Raw genomic sequence first — 19,474 nt, 5'->3', positions numbered from 1 at the left:
TGGCACTGAGCAGAGACTGAAAACATTTTATGAGTTACTGTGTTCTGTCACTTTGTTTTATTAGGCTTCCTGGTGTCTTTGAGTAATGTGGGGGAACTAGCACAAAGAGCTGAGTGAAAACATATGCAAACATGTATGCACGTGGCACGCGTGCAGGCACTCACATATACACACCGTACGCTTATCAGAGGCTGGCCTTCGATTAAAACCGAGGACGCTGACAGTCTGAGTTTTTACTAAGTGTTATGCGCTCTGTCAGTTTTTGGCTCAAGTTCCCAACTTAAAGGCTTAATTTCCACACAAATTTCTGCAACTGGTAAATAGGTGTTAATTATTCTGTTGACTTGTTTAATGCATGTAAAATGTAAGGAACGGACAGGAGCCCTCATAAAGCCATTTGCCTGAGACTTAAAGGGAATCTTAACAAAAGCCACTGTAGCTCAGTAGCAGGATGTGGAGAAGCACACATTCTCACACAAAGACACACGCTGCCTCCTTTACAGGCTTCAAGTGCAAAAATAACCCACTGCATGGAAAAGCTATTAGGTTGTAAATTGTCAGATTTTAAATTTGCTCGTTTTTTTTTTTTTCCCCTCTTGTGCAGTAGAAGACAACCAAAGACCCAGACATTTTTCATTTGAATGGAGTCGCTGTGATCTGAGAACTATCTCTGATATTTGTCTCTGGTTATTTATTCTACCTACTGATACGTGACGTGTCATGGAAAGGCTTGAAAACTCCAGTGGATCTTTTATTGAGATTGTTCTGTCACGACAGCTCCACTTTTGGTGAGACGCACGAGAAATGAGACGGCTTTTGCTTGAACCTTATGTGGTCTAGTTTGCACATGTTGATTATAAAGGAGGATTTCCCTTTGATGCTCTTGACACTATAATTGTGTAACTGATACATTAAACCCATCATGTGTTATATAAGCAGGTTCTTTCAAACACTGTGGAACTGCCACTCTTAATAATATTGTTTGGTGATTTTTCCCCTGATTTTACGACACCTGGCTGCCAAAAGACATTTGCAGTTGTTGCCTGATGTAACAGGTAATGTCATGAACATGGCTGTGCTTGTGTTTATTTGGCTGAAGCTTGTCCACACACTACTGTGAACCGGCTTCACCTCATACTCTCCTCCTGCTGGTGCTTGACTTAGCTTAGGGAGGGTGGAGTGGGGTGGGGGTGGCAGACATCCTTGCTGCTCCTCTCTAAGTGGATGATGACCCTCTCTCTCTCTAAGTTGACAGCCACCTGTTGCCCTTCTCTAGTCTCCCTCAGAGACTGCCCGCGTGGCTTGCTGATTTATTTCCTCTAAGCGAGGTGGTCACTGTTACTGTAACTTGTCCAGACATTTGAGCCTAATTTTATCTGACTAGAGGGCTTACCTTGTAGCCCCATGAGTGCAGAATTACTGGGTGATTTTCCTGCTCCACACAGGAGATAATTCGTTAGTCTTCCACAGACAAATGGCATGGTATTCTTAAGGCTTGCAGTGGCTGGGTATTAGGGGGGCTGAGTGTTTCCCTGCTGTCAGTTCACGAAGTTCCCAAAGACAAGCCCCCTTATACTCTCACACTCACACACGTTGTTATTCTGTAATGAGAGATGTTATGCAATGTAAAAAAAGAAAAAAGAAAAGAAAAAGCTACACTCTCTCACAAAAATTGCCTTTGGTGAATGGCCAGTACATAATGTACGGAGGCATCAGAATGGCTTCAACACTGTGATTTTTGGATCTCTGGAAATCTTTAAGAAATGCTCCTTTTGTTTAAATGTGACAGACTTGAACTAATGGCGCCACTCTTGTGTTCACTACAGGTCAAAGGACACTTTAAACAGCGCTGTTTGGATATGAGCAGTTTAGAGTTGGGCTAAAAAAAAAAAAAAATCCCATTTTAAATGTGTCCTCGCTCACAGATCGAGTGCGAAGCGAGCACACCCACGTTGTTGATATTTTGTTTATCCCAGAGGGCCCTTCCATGAGAATGAGTGATGAGCTGGTTACAGTCGTATATGTAATCTGTGTCATTTAGCAGTGTTTTGTGGACAAGCCATTGTGTGTATTTCAAGTTTTAATTCAGTAGTACATAGCTTTGTTTAGGTTATCTGGCTTTTTTGGTTTCCTTCAAATTTACACAACTTTGAGTGTGTGTGTGTGTGTGTGTGTGTGCCAGCGTGCATGTGTCGTGAACCACAGCGAGACCTAATCCAGGCTTCCCTAATCATAGTCATTAGCCCTCACACACATATGGCTCTGCGCGGTCCAGGCGGAAATCTTTACAGCAAAGTCAGTGGAGGAAGGGAAGTGCTCGCCCAAAGAGCTAATGGTTTATTAAACTGCTTTTTACCGTTCCACCTCTGGCACGGCGATTTGTTGTAATCACACAGTGAGGCAGTCCAGGCTTCTTCTTTTTTTTGTGTGTGTGTGCACTAAAACTGCCTGTCAGCGACAAACACAAAGCTTTATCTATGGGTGTTCTGCACAGAATGTGGCCTCATTAATTTGACCTGTTTTATAACCGCTAACCTTTAAATGAAGCCTTCATTTTTTTCCTTTGTGGCTTCCAGTATGACCTCAAAAATCAGTGCTCCCGGAGGACAGATGTGATGAAATGCACATGTAATAGATACAGTATGTGCCACTGTATCAGTGTAACTCTGTGACACAGTATAACACGATGAATCCTCTCAGGGCAAAGAAAAATGACTTTTGAAAGGATGTGTTTTTGTCACTACATAACCAGTAGTGGTGATGGCTGATCTCTTGTTTATTTGTTTGACCAGCAGCCTGGGGATGTAGGAAATAAACTCAACTGGTCCCCTCTCTGCGTGTCAGCATTGGCCACAGTCTGTTTATACTGTTGAGCTGTTATTGTTGTCGGCAGACTAGATGTGGTAGCGAGGGCTTGATTAAAGCCGCCTTGTGCTCATTTTACTGGTGTCTACAAGGACAGTAGGTCCTCTTTATATGCGCCTTTCTGTTTTCTGAGGTGGCCAGGGTTGCCGTCATGTGATGGCATCAGAGGGTTTGAAGACATGGAGAGAGGCTACAGTGTGAACTGCATGATGTTCAAACAGAGATACAGTACCAAGTTAAGAATGAACAAATGTTGCATGTTTTGTATCATCTGCAGTTTCAGACTCCAAGCAAGCTTTTGTAGAGTTTATACAGATGGACAGTCAGAAGCTGCAATTAATGACATTCATACAGTATTAGAGTAGCATTTGATGTGGCAAATCTATCAAGTTCAATCCAGAAAATTCCCCTTTATGCTCTGAAAATCATCTTGAAGTCTGTTGCTGTTCCAGTCATTCAAATCATTTTATGTGGAGCCAGCAGTTACACATAACAGATTAGTGGGTAGTGCAAACTTTTTTTTTTTTTTTTTTGGTTTACAGCACGTAGTAATTACTCACAAATGTAAAAATCATATATTTGGAAGCTGAAATTTTGTCGGTATTCCCCTTTAAGAGCAGGTTCATCTGTCAACACATTGATCCCAGCTGAGGAGTGACAGCTGTAATCAGAGGTGGCACATTCTTGGTGGATTATCTGGTCTTTTACAACTTCTTATAATCCAGGCTCGGGGCATGATTCATTGTGACCACTGTTGACTTGTGTTCCTCTTTTCGTGCTATAATTTTGCCAAATTGGTAGTTTTGATCGTCAGGTTGACAGCTGACAACTCTGTGGCTGTTCGAGTGGAAGACGATGAGCTGTAAATTCTCTATGCTTGTCCCTCTGTGAATCATGTCAGAAGATAAGGCGCTGTATTGAAATACACACAGTCACAAACGTGGGCTTTCCGAAGCATGTTTATCTAATTGGTGCTCAGTGTTGGAGTGGGATGATACAGTAACATCACCTGCAGGTTATTGTGGTTCCTCCAACCACAGTGTCTTTTCCACACACTCTGCCAGATATGTACTACTAAGCCATCTGCACTTTTGTGAGCATACATAAAAACAATTGCAGTCATTACGCTCGTTAATTACACCCAAGTTTATGGGCCGTGTCCAGGTCTCTGCATCAGCTAAAATTAATTCAGGGAGAATATAAAAAATCTGTTCATACAGTTTTTTGTGTCACGCTTATGTTAAAGGGATAGTTCACCCAAAATTCTAATTTCACTCATTATCTACTCACCCTCATGTCGACTAAGGGCTTGGAGAAGTTCTCCGTGCCTTCTCTGAGTTACAGCGGGGCTCCGTGCTGCACTGCATGTCCATATGACGGTTGCGAATGGAGCTCACGTTTCTTCGTCCAAAAAGACACACCAAAAAACATCCAAATACCTCCACACAGCTCGTCTGTAATGTCCCTCTTGTATTGAAGCCCCAACATGAGAAATTGTTCCGAAAAAAAATTAAATAAGTATATGTTTTAAGCTTGTTTGTAGCGAAAGCTCCCAGTGTTGCTCTGCCGGAATCTCGCACGATTTGCGGAGACGTGAACTGGGTGTCAATGCAAATCGCGCGAGATTTGGACGGACCAGGAAGAGCAGTGCTGGGAGCTTCCGCTACAAACAAGCTTAAAACATATACTTATTTAATTTTTTTCGGAACAATTTCTCATGTTGGGTCTTCAATACAAGAGGGACATTACAGACGAGCTGTGTGAGGTATTTGGATGTTTTTTGGTGTGTCTTTTCGGACAAAGAAAAGTGGTATCCATTTGCAACAGTCATATAGACATGCAGTGCAGCACGGAGCCCTGCTGTAACTCAGAGAAGGCACGGAGGACTCTGAAACTTCTCCCAGCCCTTAGTCGACATGAGGGTGAGTAGATAATGAGTAGAGTAGAAAGTAGAAAGTAGAAAATGAAATTTGGGTGAACTATCCCTTTAAAGATGTTACACCTCAGCCCTTAGGCTTTGTTAGAGTATCTGCATAGAGCAACCTCCGCACTGCAACACAATTGGAGTCACATTAAAGCAATCAGATCAAATATCTAGCCATGTATCTGTGACCAGAAAGTGCCAAGTAAGTGAGAATAATTAAAAACATTCATGTCACGTGGCACCTGCGAGACACAGAGGAAGATCGAATGGCCCGAATGGTCTCTCATCTCTCTGACTTCCCTCAAAGAGACCCCAAAATGGGATCATGGACTTAGAGTCACCCCAGGAGGCCAACCTAAACAACACAGTGCCAAAGAGGAGAAATGTGAGGCGGCAAACATCTCGGGGAGAGGAGAGACAGAGCGGGTCGTGCTCCTCAAATCACAGCTGATAGCAAAACTAGATCAGTGGAAGGTCTGATGGTATCACTCACCTCACACTTTGCCTCGCTCTGTTTCTTATATGTACTTAATGTTTGGGCACGAGCCCAGTGACCCCATGCAGAGAGATATCAACATAGCTTAGGTTAATGCTTCATTTATGGGCAAACAATGTTTCCTCTTATTTTCCTGCCGTGCCCTCACAACTAAAACACAGCATTTTCCATTGTTTGGTGGGATTTACAGCTAATTGTTTGCTCTTTTGCAGATTTGCTCCACAGACTGTACAGGGTTTTAAACAACTAACATCAATTTGTGTAAGCGCACTCACATCCTCATGTTAACATGCACACGCTCATGCAAAGGCATGCACGTATTAAGAAGCCATCTGGTTCCAGTTGTAAGGCCCCTCAGCTCTTCTCCTCGCCCGTTCAAAAAGAAGAGAGCTGTCTACGTTTTCACCCAAGAGAGGAGTATTTTTTTTTCTCGGTATGTTTATAGGACAGAGGGAGAAGGGTGAGCGCGCAACCCGACTAGGGGACAAAACTGTTTTCTTGTGGACAACTCAGGATCCTATATCCTTATTATCGAGTTTCAGTGCCTTAAATAATGATACTCTGCCCCTTTAATTGTGTGAGAAAAAAAAGCTCCTGCCATAAAATCAGATCATTGGTTGAATATTGGTATAACTTACACTTTATAGTCAACGCATAACAAAATACAGTTTTGCAAATTGGTACTTTGTGACATACGTACAAGTTGTGCAGTTATGAGTGAATTCCATGTGAATCACCCCACTCTGAGGTTTCCCACTGCTGTGAGACCCGGAGCAGTCTCTCGTTGAAGTGGACAGGTGTGTAACCTAAGTAGCCACAGACTTTAAACAGCTGACTGCTTCGCAGGGAAGTAAATTTGGAAGGAATCTGAGTTTTGCTTTTGCTCAAAACCAACATTTATTTGATGTCTGCTGAGCATTGTTTATTGTATATTTACACAGGGGTCTATGATGGTTTAGAGCTGAGGTTTGAGGTGCCTCCACATGGCCTGTGTTTGCCCTCTCTCTCTCTGTCCTTATGGAGAGAGGACAAGGAGGACATGCATGAATTCTCTCCATTTATCTGAATTGTTTTACACAACAGTGACGGATTCAAATGCATTTAAATCAATTAATCTGTCGATTGTTTGATTGATTGACTGACTGTTTGGTTTCTAAAATAAAATTTACTAATGCCAATTTCCATTTCCTCCAAATATTTAGAAAAAAAAAGAAAAAAAGGGGAGAAGCAAATGTGAACTTCTGAGTGTTTGGTAATTTTGCTAGAAGAATGAACCATTCAAACAATGAATGACTAATTAATTGTATAATCATTTCAGCCACAACCTGAGTTGTTTGATTTTGTTTGAGCTTGTTTGAATAAGAGCAAATGGTTTTTTTTCTCTGGGATGAATTTATTTAGCTTAGTATGCAATTGCTGTAGCAGTCCATCTGCTACTCAGGTGAATGTTTTCACACCTTTTGGCTCTGCTTAATGGTTTTCTCTGTCAGAGTATATCAGACTGTGTAATTCATCATCTTTGTCATTTTTGAGTTTTTATTTTGGCGCTCTGGTTATACTATGGGAAGGTATAGACTTTGAGTGCCACTATTAACTAGAAAAAAGCGTGACCTTTAACTCAGTACCCCACTGGCCTACAGCCAAATCCTAGTGTGCCATGGAATTCCATCTCACATCCTTCCTCACATGTCATGCTGGCTCCTTTTCTTTCTTGCAGCTTTGATGTCAACATCTTTGTAAGGAAATGTCTCTTTCCCTCTCTGCATCTATCAGGAGAATATGAGAAATGCTTAGGAGAACCAAAACATTTCATATGTTCTCTGTTTGTCGTTACAGTAACTGCCACTCATCTGCCGTTCTATGAAACGGGGTTGTTATTCCTTCTCTCACCTTGGATCAAGCCGTGTTGCCACAGCTGGCTAGCTTTGAATCATTTACTATTGCTGTTGGGCTTTGAGGGAGGATTTATTGGATTTTTGTCACATTCATGTGTGAAGATTGATTCAGTCTTTAAGTTGACATCAGCTGGAAAAATAAAGATTGACATGGCTTTGAGTTTAGAGGTTGTGACAGTCATTTTTGCACAGTGTGAGAACTCAAACTCAAACTGTCGCTTGGTGAAGAAACTTTGTTTCATATTGTTTTGGTGTTGAATAGGCTGACACAAATGTCGTAGATTATTTGAGTACATATTAACAAATTTCCACACCCCTCATCTCCCTCAGCTAAAAATGCCATGCTCTCCTTTTCCGCCTGCATCTTCCCCCTCTGATGTGCCAGCTTCTCATGCCTTGGGCACATAATGATGATGCCTTGAAGATTTTATGTTTCTGTTTCATCGGATAGACAGTGGTCATTTTCACTTCATAGTGCAAGACAAATGACCAATGTCCTTTTTTCATATCCCCATGACTCCTAACGCTTCTTTAGCTCTCGAACACCTGTGGCTTCCCATGTTTAACATTGCATTGTGGTAACTGGCTGAGAGCCAACAGAAACTTCAGGCATATTCATTGTGAGCCATTTGGCAAAGGTAGAAAGCATGTGGCATTTTATGGTGATGTGTTGATGATTGAGAGCTGTCCACTCGTGCTCTGGTTCACAACAGTGTAACCACCCAAAGGGGAGATGTGATACATTGCTGTGGAATGATTGTGGATATTGTAGACCATATTATCTTCCATTGTAAATATTAGCTAGGCCATCAGGTATCTGTTTCTCTTTATCAGCTTCAAACATGTTCACGGCCAAGGAACAACTGCAGTTGTTATTTTTAGAGCTGATGTAAGCTCAAATGCAGGCCAGGAGTAGGATAAGTCATATTTATTTTGTAGGGCCTTTAATGAAACATAATCTTCTTTTCACTGTTAACCTCACAACAAGTAATTTTCTATTCATACTGAACACTGAGGTGAGGGGAGGCATAGAAGATCTGTGAAATGTAAGCAAGAAGTAAACACTTTAGGTATTGGACTTATCTAAAGAATCACAAAGGAGTAAACTGTGTACAGGGTGGTGATGAGATAGCGTTGTCATCAAACTCAAAGCATGCTTTTGATTCAGGCTGCAGCTGAATCTGAAATACTTGATCCCCTCACTTCCATTCCAGACATTGTTCAGCCCAGTTGAAATAAAGAGCTCAAGCACCAGGAGAATCTCCTCTTTTAGGGCACTCATAGCTCTGAAGGAGAGCACTCAGTGTGGCCTTAGCAGGAGAGGATTGGTCAACCTTTGTTACATTCTTTACAGCAGAAGAAAAGAGACACCGATAGAGAGAGCAAGACAAGGTAAAACCTAGTACATGGCTGTACCATGTAGGGGAGTGAACTATGGGCTCAGGGTTGTGCCTCTTGTTGGAGGCAGCTGGGCACTCACGCAGCCGCCCTGGCTTCCCGACTACTTGAGAGGTAGGGAAGCAGGGAGTTGAGTGTTCTCTTTTACAAAAGCCTTTCCTCTTAGAAAGTTAGCAATAGTTTGCAAGAGTGTAAATATAAATACAAGTCTGAGTAGATCAGATTTCATGCTTTTAATTTCCCCGACAACCTCTGTACTTAGCAACAGTCTCTTTTAAGACACATTTAATTTAAAAAATATCATACTTGGGGTATTTACTAATATACTGTATTTAAAACGTGGGTATCTCTTGAGATTGTGCTGCCTGCCAACATTATCTCTGATATCAAAAAACCCATTGACTGGCAATAATACCAACTTGTTTTTAAGTTTTGCACCATTCAATGTGTTAAAGCAGAAGTAAGCGATCCAGTTGTTTTGGCTAACTTCTTGTCAGCCGATGGAGTTAGCAGTCCCCGCCCTCGTCCCTACGTCACCACATTCACGAGCATCCCTTGGCTGCACACACTGCCCGTTTATGCCGTTCTCTCTCCTCATTGGATAAAGGTTGTAGGATACAAGGAAAGTTTTCTCCTCGGCTTACAGCAGAGCAGAGTGACTGACAGACCCGTGTTTCGGACCAAACACTCTATATAAGTGATTGCCGTCGGAAGATATAACTATTTAAGACTTATATTAACACAAACATTCCGCTTACTTCTGCTTTAACACCCCCCACCAACTCCCAATAGGGCTATTTAAGTGCCAATTCATTTTTAGAGGGCGACTTCCAACTCAGTCACTTGGCATTCAGCTGACCAATGGTTGAAATATGATCACTCAACAATGATCACTCAGTCAGTCAGTCAGTCAGTCACTCACGCACATTTGTGATTATAGGGCTGGCCCTGTTGTGGTTGAGCTAAAAAGGAGGAGAGGCCCCAATTCCTTGTTTGCATTTCAGCCAAGAGCCTACTTAATCAGTTCAGGCATCCTGGACGTCTCCATCTGAACTGCAGGTTACGAGAGGATTCAGTGTGTTGGCCTGAAACGTGTCGGTGGTCAAGTGTCTCACAGTCGCAAATGGAGAAAGCTCATGCAAAGCAACTGAATATTTTCATCACAGGAGCTAATAGCACTGATGGTACTGGGGGAGGTTTGGGAGTGGAGAATGTGCTTAAATGAAATAGGAAATTGCCACATTTTATGGAAAAAAAATCTGTAATAATTACATTTGAAGGAACAGCTTACCCAATCTTCCTCTGTGGTAAAAGAAACATTGTCTGCTTTTGCTTAGTCTGGGTTGTAAAGAGGAGTGAAAATCTCTATTGGTATAAACCATAAGTGATGTTTCCTGAAGCTGTGAGGAAAATGAGCCATGTTTACATCATTGTTGTGGTCGAAGCTGTGTAAAGTTAAGTCTCATCTTTCAGTGAATATGTCAGACTTTGTTGTGATCCATTCAGATCTATTCGTATTTGTTGTATAGTGGTTTTCTCAGTGGTCACTTAAGGATCATTGAACACACAAAGCGCTAAAATGTTTTGCTTAGACCTCTTGTTTATAAGATAAAAGCCTGTACATAAGCCTTTAATCTCTGTGTTTGGAAATGTGAAAAATGTTTGAATCTCTCCCAGTGTCTGGACCTCAGAATTCAATGACATCAGTGGCTGCTCTCCCTGCTTGTCCTTTGCTTGTTCTGTGATGAATGCCTTTTGTATTATGGAGGTTCAACACAAAGCTAAGAGAGGCCGTGTAGGCTGTAGGGTTTCATTCAGAATTTGCTGTTCCCAGACACATACTAAATGCAGGGGATGGACACAATATACAAACATCTGTTGAATGAAATGGCTTGCATTATCCTCTGTTGCATTATGTTATCTTTCCTTATCTGTTTTTATTTTTATTTTCAGAGTTGGGGGTTAGGAAGGAAATGGGGAAATTTAATGCTTTCCAGGGAAACACCACCGCAAACCACAGCTTCAATCAACAGCTTTCTAAAACACTGCCAGCAAATATTACACAATGGTTTTATGAAAGTAACATCATATTGTGCAGGTGTTATTGTTTAAATGTGCTGAATCCCACTACACGAGTAAATCAAACTGAATGTCAGTGTGTAGCCTGTGGACTTTGAAAGAGCTTCACAAGCTATCGAAAGACAGGCAAATAACAGAATAAGAAGCAGCGCACAAACCTTAATAAGTAAATAAAACGACACACATAATGAGTTTGTTGTTGCCTGTCTTAATTTATAAACCAAAAAAAAAGTGCAATACACCAGTCATACAAAAAACCTTTGTCGTAAATATGATTTCTCTCAAGAGAGGCAGGAAGTGCTAAATACATTCACTGACTCAAAGCTACTGGTGATATTATGTGGCAAAGATGGCTTGTAATTTTAGTACACTTAATGGATACAATTGTTTTGATTTAGTTTGGGCACTTCATACAAGGAATGCAATAAGTGCACATTTTGTTCTATGTTATGTGTCATCATGAACCACATATTAGCCCCAGACTCCCTCTTAACTTTCCACTCCTGCAGCCGAGCACAGCCGACTGTGGCAGGAGCAGCTGTGCTGGAACAGAGTTGAGGAGTAAAAGAGTACGATTTCTTGTGTTTATCTGTGTTTTCTGCCCTGGAAAAGTCAGACAGCTACAGTATAGGGATAGTTTTTGGCCAGGAAGTAAATTGCCATCATTTGCGTTAAGTACAATAGATGAACCAGACAATTTATATTAATAGCATTAGATATACAGTAGCTTCAGACCTACATCTAATCCAATTAAAGCTGCAGCATAGCTCCACACAAAAGAGTGAATAGTCCTGCCTGCTTATCCCTACCATCATCTATTATTTAGTGACAGATCATTAGTTAGATGTGAACTTATGAAAAATGCACTGCCCCTATTGTTGTGCTGTGTTACTGTCCAGCTCCAAAATTTACTAGCGCACACAAAAGCTTCTTGGACTCATCATCACCAAAAGTCTACACACGCTAGTCTGTGTGCACACCTGCTTTCTGACAACTGCTGTCTGCTACGCTTCGTCCCTCTGAGACTACATCACAGGAGCGAGGCCAGTTGAATACACAAACGCATTCATCAAATTTTGATCAGAGCGGTTTGATTCCAGCCACATGAGTGGCTAATGAAAATGTTTTGGGTGCCTGGCAGCTTTCTACTCCCCAGGCCCACATTTAATTCAAGTGGCCACATTTGGACTCCCAACATGAAGCACGAAAGGAAACATTAACAGATAAACATTAACATACGAATACATGTTGTAACCATTTTAGGGGATTTGATTGTCAACACAAGATTTAATGCCTTTTGAATGTATTTGTTGAGCTAATGTTTAGTCTCTGTTGGGGAAGAATACACAATACAGCTCAGTAAAAAAAGAGTTACAGTCCATTAACGTTTATTTTGCTCACAGCTGCAAGATACCGTCTGCCAGTCTTTGTACATAATCTCCCGTTTTGTCATTCTCGCTGGAACAAATTTAACAGTTTTCTATTTTAGTAAGCGTTCCCAGACAACAACCACCACAGTTCAATGTCTAGACTTATCTTTAGTCCTCACCTGGATGCCTGAACACAACAATGTATTTACAAACCTGCCAAATCAGCTGTTGCAGACTGCAGAAATTCCCTGACTGCCTAAAATGAGACTGAAGGAGACCCCTATCCCTGCCATGTGCTGCCATCCGAGACCTCTGTGTCTCAGCATTTATAGGAAGTGTGTAAACCCAACCTGTTACCCAGCCGCGTACGTCTGCCGAGGCTTGTTCACAGACACTATCGTTTGACTTTACTGGAACCAATACAACTGAGTGTTTCAGACTTGACATACAATAATAGGAGCTAGATTAGAACAAAATGTTCAGGCATGATTACATGTTTCCATTATGACATTCAATACCTAGACAATGTGTACGAATGGGTGTAATTTAAAGACAGGTTTGATTAGATAAAGAAAAGGAGGATTATTGATACAGGGCTATTAGGTTTCACAATCAAGTATATACTAATGTGTGTTTGTATAAGGAAAATCCCCATAAAAGGTTCTGTTCAGTGGCTGTCTTACATGATGGACATGCCACATTGTTCTGGTTTCCTGGACAAGCTAAGGGTAGATCTCCTACTTCTGACAGCAGCGATCCAGGGTCAAATGGGGTTAACCCCGTCTAACCCCGTGGGCCACCTGGAGACCCCCGCTACACAGCTCACCAGGATTATCCCACACCCTCCTACACATGAGCTGCACACATATTAAGGGTCACAGGGGTCATTTCTGTCTCTGTCTCTGTCTCTCTCTCTCTCTCTGATACACATACACTCTCTCTCTCCCTCTGCCTTTGATGCCTGTGCTCTAGGATGCTGATCCTGTAAATGCTATAGGATGAAAGGGCTGGTTTGGCACAGGCCTGCGTGACCTCTATAGCGTCGGCTATGAGAGCTGGCTGCGCCCCCTTTTTGTTTGGGTTGGCGCTCGAGGGAAGCTGTCACCCCTGAGGTCAGTCAGCGGCGGTGGGCTGACTGACTAGAAGACCACCTCCTGTCACCATGAAGTGATTTATGGAGACGAGAGACAATCAAGGCTCCTGTAAGCAACATTGAATACTAAAGCTATAACATCATTTCAGCCCTCTCTGCCTTTCTCTCTGGTGTTTAGTGGGGCATAGTAGGAGAGAAAATATTTTAAATAGACTGTTTGGCATGAGTTGTGCTGACATCCTTCCGAGACATTACCTTCTGGACATACTGTAGATACCTGCTCCCCTCAGAGAGATTCTGTTTAGTAATGGTAATGTTTGGCAATGGTGAAACTTTCAACCATTTTTTTTCACTGGCATGCAGAGAAAAGAGGTTAAGTGGAATTCAGTCTCATGTATTTCTTCCTGTGGAAAGTTCCTGAATAGGACAAATTATTTTTCATTCCCAGTCTGGGACATTTCACATATGTCAGGTTTTTTTATGGCTTAATTTTGCATTAATTTGCTGCCCCATATTTTCGCCCGAAACCACTTTTCGTGCCCCCCGTTTCTAAATCGAGAAAGATGGTTTTAGAGGGAGAGAAAAAGACATGGAGGAATGTTCCCCTGCTAAGACGTCATGTGGTGTATGACTGTGCACACCGCCAGGCTGTGCTTTCCAGGCCCTCTCAGAGAGACAGGCCTTTCCTGGAAATCTCAATTTACCCCTGAATAATAGAAAAGGGACAATATATCACAGACTTGTATGTCTACATGATGATGTGAACTAATAGGGAACAGGAGCTATTAGTGAAGAGTAATAGTACGACGAGGAAATGCACTTGATTTGTTTAGAATTTTTTTTGTATTTGCTGACATTGTTGTTATTATTGAAACATGATACACTGTCAGCCGAGTATCCTCGATGTAAATCTGCCACATTTAAATAATGCTTTCCTCTCCCAACGTTGGTCCCTGTTTCTCTCATCGATATCAACTATCTATAGACCTTAAAGGCATATCACGTAGTAGTGCTATGGATCTGAGGGGATGTCTTGAGCCAGCTCTTTTTGGTCTGTTCCCCATCAGGCAGGCTGCCTCAGCAGGGCCTCAGCCTGCCCGTGAGTGGAAATCTTTGGCCCATGTTATCTTTGGAAAGTGTCGAGTCCACAGAAACCCAGGAGCAAGGAGTCCAGTGTCAGCTAGGCGTCCCATGCTCACTTTTACTAAGGAAGGATGGAGACATTGTGCTGCAACAGAAAGAGGATGAGTTGAAGTAGAAGCAGTAGAAAATTGGACTACAGTTTGCAGTGTTTTAAAATGACTCTGATGTCTGGCTATGTGGATGTTCCTCAGGAACTCTGGGCACTGTTGCAGTTTATTGAGGATTTTTTTAGACACATAACATCAAAACCACAGCCATGTTTAATATTGAAGAGACATGGTGAGCACTCTCTGACTTCGAGAGCTTCATGGTCCAATGACATGGTCCAAGATTGGACGTTGCTTTTAGCTGACACAGCTTGGGTTTTTTTTGTCACGAAAAAGCAGAGGGAATGTGGGACAAAGAGCTCCATATGTGTAGTAGACTGTAGTGTAACCCAAATCCTGTAGTGAGGAGGGCCTCATCCACTTAATGCAGGAATCCATCTCATTCTGTCTGTCTATATTGCTATGACCCCCCCCACCCTTCATAATGACCCCCAAGAGCCAGCAGGAGATTGGATGGCCTCCTATACATTCTGCATGTTGTGGTGGGGCATGACAAATTAGCACCCTGCAGAAATGCTGAATTTCTATGGATGTTTGTCTCATCAAAACAGCATGGCCATTTCCTGACTTGGCAAACAAGAAGCTGTGGTATAATGGAACATTCATAAGGCTTTCAGACAGGGACAGTTTCTCATCAGATCTACTGTTCTCTGTTTGCTGCACGAGTTTATTTCATTATTATTATTACACAATGTCATACTCTGATACGTACCTGGCCACTCATCCCTTTGGAACCAAATCAAAGTAAGCTGTGCAATTAAGTAAACCAAAATACAATGAAAAATACACTGTAAAACTCACAAGTGAGTGGTATCAGTTTCTGCCTGAGGCGCCACATACCTGAATATTTTATTGTGGTATTATGTTAATCCTATTATTTGTCATTATTACTATATAATGTCTTACCATAAATGTAAGAGATTAAATGTCTTTTCATGTCTTGGAAAATGGCCACAGGCAAACATCTGTAAAGGAATACAACTTCCTTTGAACACAACGTATGAAATCATAGATGCTTGAATACCAGACATGCCTCCTCATCTCCCCATCGCCCACATGGGTAGAGCAACAAGTGGTTTAGCTTTAATTATGTTATCAATAAAATGTGAACAGTTATGACGAATCTGGACTCAAAAGCGAGGATTAATCGACCTTTATTCAATCAACACGTCAGATAACTTGTTAAAACATGTTACACGTCCGATTGGTGAAGAAGAAAAAATCCACTGAACTTTGAAGTTGCAGGTTTCCCATTTTCCTCTGCGGAATTATTTTAAGACGCAAGAAATTAAATGTGACTATTATTCTTATCATCACCAGACCGAGCGCTCTGTGTCACTTGATCTGCTTGCGTGACTAAAATACCACGTCAGCTGTGCTCAGGACACAGTAGATTTTCTGTAGATATTCGTCAGTGGATGTTCTGGGTTAGATGAGAGCCAGTGGTAATCAAAGAGTGACCTGAATATTAACAGAGGGGCTTTGTCATTCCTTATTTGCCTGTTGGAGAAAAGCTGAGCATCAGCAGGGGAAATGATTGCTTATAACCTCACCGCATGCCACGTGCCACACAGGTCTAATGCAGCATGCTGTATTTTTATTTTTACATGTGCTTGTATTTATATTTAGCGTGACATCCCCCTCTCTGCTTGGACTGCTCAGCTGGTGACTCATTATGAACGTTTGCAACGGTGCTAATTTATTTTTTGATGTAACCCAAATATATTCTGGGTGTAGACAGGTCTCACTTTCCTCTCACTTAAATACAGCATGCCGAATCAGCTCTCTCCAACTGATTAGTTTAGTAACAGTCTCTATGTTTAGTGAGTAATTTGACCATAATAATAGGTCATGAAGAGGTGTGTAAGCCCATTTTTAGGTTATTGAAACCTTGTACAATTGCAACAGGTGTGATGTCATGGGACATTAGCCTAATTATTCCTATAGGACCTCCGCAGCACCGCTACATGGTTTGAGAGTTTGACTTCATATTTTACATTCACCATGAGAAATCTCACTTTTCTGTCATTCTCAGTATTATGTAACATCACATCTGTCTTCACTCATACCTTTTGCCAAGGTGTAGCACGAGGTCAAACCGCTGTCCAGGCCACTGAGGTTGTCTTTTCTCAATGCCTGGATGGGCTGTGCTACAGTATGCTGCCACCCAGTAAACTGTGACATGAGGGGAAATCACGTTGATGGCTTTACAGGATGTCAGAGGAATTTCGGTCATGCTCAGTAAAGCTCAGAAAAAAAAGAGGCGAGCAGGGAAAAGCAGTTGAGACCCGTCTTTAATTCTGCATAATGTCTACATATGGCTGCTGTGTGAAAGTAATCAGTGACGGTCTTTGATTGCTTTAACCCTTCAAAACAGCTGATTTTATGAGTTAGTCTGTCCAGGTGGTGGCCAGAGTGTTTTCTCTCCGCGCTCGAGTGTTTTGATTATTTCTTATATCGATCCTACAGGGAGAGAGCAAAAAAAAGAAAAGAAAAAAAAAAGCATCTGCTAATATCAATTACCTTTGAACGACTGGAGTCATTTTCTGCCTTTCTAACATCTACAATCCTCCAAGGAACCCTGTAACACAAGTGAATGAGCCGTGTGTGTGTGTGTGTGTGTGTGTGTGTGTGTGTGTGTGTGTGTGTGTGTGTGTGTGTGTGTGTGTGTGTGTGTGTGTGTGTGTGTGTGTGTGTGTGTGTGTGTGTGTGTGTGTGTGTGTGTGTGTGAGAGAGCATGAAGGTGTTGGAATTCACCCTGGCGTTCGTGAAACCGCTCTTGAGTTTGTTTAGCTGTGTGTAATGGGGCTTTGCCATCTCTTAACATACTGAGGGAACAATGCATCAAAAAGGTGCACCTGGACCCGCGAAAGCGCTTCCTTTTTCTAGGCCGTCACATCACTATGAAGAGCTGACATCGCACCTGATGCCTGCCGTTAGATGGCCACAGATCCCGCATGCTGGTCTGCATACAGGGGAAGGGTGAAAACGACTTATCACACCATTTACTTTCTTCCCAGCCAGAGTTGTTCGTCATTGTGTGCTAACCTTGGATTAAGGCCTGCAGCAAGTGATTTCCAAATGGCAGGACAGATGTAAATATCATCTTCCTGAAGTTCTGAAGTAAATTTCAGGCCATCCAATTTAATTTTCACCACTGACTCGAGATGCTTGTGCATATTTGACTCATGATGTATTTCCTCTTGACATTTAAAAAGGACTTGGAGGTTCAGTGACTGATGTAAGTTATATTGTGGACACACCTCACAGGTGTTTGATTAAAGTGCTTTGAAAACTCACACATTCAAGTGCGGACTGTCAAACCTCTCACTGACACACACTGATTATTGGCATTCAATAGGTGACAGGCCCTTTGTTGTAACTCTAATTTAGTTACTTCAAAGGTAACATCCTTTCCCATGTGATGACTCCAGTTTTGTACCCACCTCTATTATCAGGTTATCACCTTGACAACACCAAATATCACAAGGTGAAAACGTTGTCTCAAAGTTACTTATCATTTTATCTCTGTGCCGGCTGGTCACAAATAATTTACCATTAACTTGAACCGCAATTGTGCTTCTGCAGTGATGAGAAGCCCCCCTCCTCAGTGATGTGTGAGGTTTGGATTGTGATGGACAGATGTGGATGTGAACAAATGAACAGACGGAAATCCCCAACACCCCCCACCCCCTTCCCCCGCATTTCACTTTAGGGACAAAACAGTGCAACAACACAAAAATATGGGTCAGAAGAATCAGATGATTATGTCCCCTGGCTCACAGTATTATAAGAAACCTTTATCTTGCTTTAGTCATATGAACTTGTACAGCTGTTTGGAACAGTTAGTGCTGTCCAGAGGGGAGGTAGGACACAAACTCCAACTCCACACCCAGCGTTGCTACCTAAAAGTCAAATTCAATTCTCCCTTCAACACTTAAACGGAATTAGGCCAATATAAGAGAGTAGACATCTGCTGTCAAGACGTAACAATTTGAAAAGCAAACAAATAACTGCTAGCGAGCACTTTGAGTGGCAAACACGTCCGCAGCTCTGTGCCAAAGAGCTGCGTGGTGCAAAGGCCTGGTTTGGCAGCCAGCACAGCCTCCAACAACTGTTTTCACACAATGTGAATTCACATGTCCGTTTGCTTAGATCCCTGGGAGTTTATTGCCGTCATTTGGGGTTTTGAACATGTCAGTTAAACGTAATGAATATGATGTTTGAATTTTTTATAATTTTTTTTCAACCCATTTTATGTTTGTTTGTTGTGGTCACAAATTGCTGGGGTGAACATATTTGGGATGTTTCCATGTGCTGAAGGAGGAATACATGAGGCTGTCATCTTCTCTTGATGTTGTTTTTTTTTGGAAAGTATAAGCTTGTCAAACAAATATATGGCCTTCTCATATTCACCCTGTCACTGTCTAATTTTCTGGTGTGTTGCCGTACTGGGCGTTCACATCAGTGTGACCAGATGAAGGCATTTCATTCAGTAAGTTTTCCAGAACAACTGATGTTGGCTAATGCAAAGCATCATATCCTTGTCATGTACAGTATATATCATAGCTTTCAGAATTGAGTACATTCCCAGTTGTTTTTTCCTCTTGTTGGTAGCTTTTTAAAAATGAGAACATGACATCAGTTAGGTTGACTTCACAGTTTTGATCAGACCGTTGCCTTTCTCTGTATGTTTTGTGGAGTTTGCAAGTTCTCCCCAGTTCTGGTTGTGTGAGTTTCCTGTGGGAGCAGATATGTGGGTCAGATGAACGGGGAAACTCTAAACTGTTCACAGGTGTGAACGCGGCTGTAGCTGTGATTGTCTGCCTGTGTTACACCCAGCATTACTCCAGTGTTTCCCTGCCTCTCAGGGCAATCTGGGATGGTCTCCAGACCTCTACAGCTTTGAACAAGATGTGCAGGTATAAAAATAAATGGATGGATAACACTTTGTAAAAACGTATAAGTAGTATATTAAATACAATACATCTACATTACAACTGTTGCAAGAGAGCAGCAGCTGTTGTCAGAAGAAGGTTTGCAGATTTATCCCCAAGTATCAGTAAACAAAGGAGAAAAAAATCCAGCAAATTAAGAGTTTTTA

General features: G+C 41.9%; 1 protein-coding gene across 1 annotated transcript in view; it reads left to right on the top strand.

The window, feature by feature from the left end:
• fhod3b (formin homology 2 domain containing 3b) overlaps positions 1–19,474 on the top strand; it is an 87,111-nt gene that overhangs the window by 13,026 nt on the left and 54,611 nt on the right.

Source organism: Trachurus trachurus (genome assembly GCF_905171665.1).
Source record: "Trachurus trachurus genome assembly, chromosome: 16".
In the NCBI taxonomy this organism is placed as follows: Eukaryota; Metazoa; Chordata; class Actinopteri; order Carangiformes; family Carangidae; genus Trachurus; species Trachurus trachurus.
This window is presented reverse-complemented; position numbering and strand designations above follow the sequence as displayed.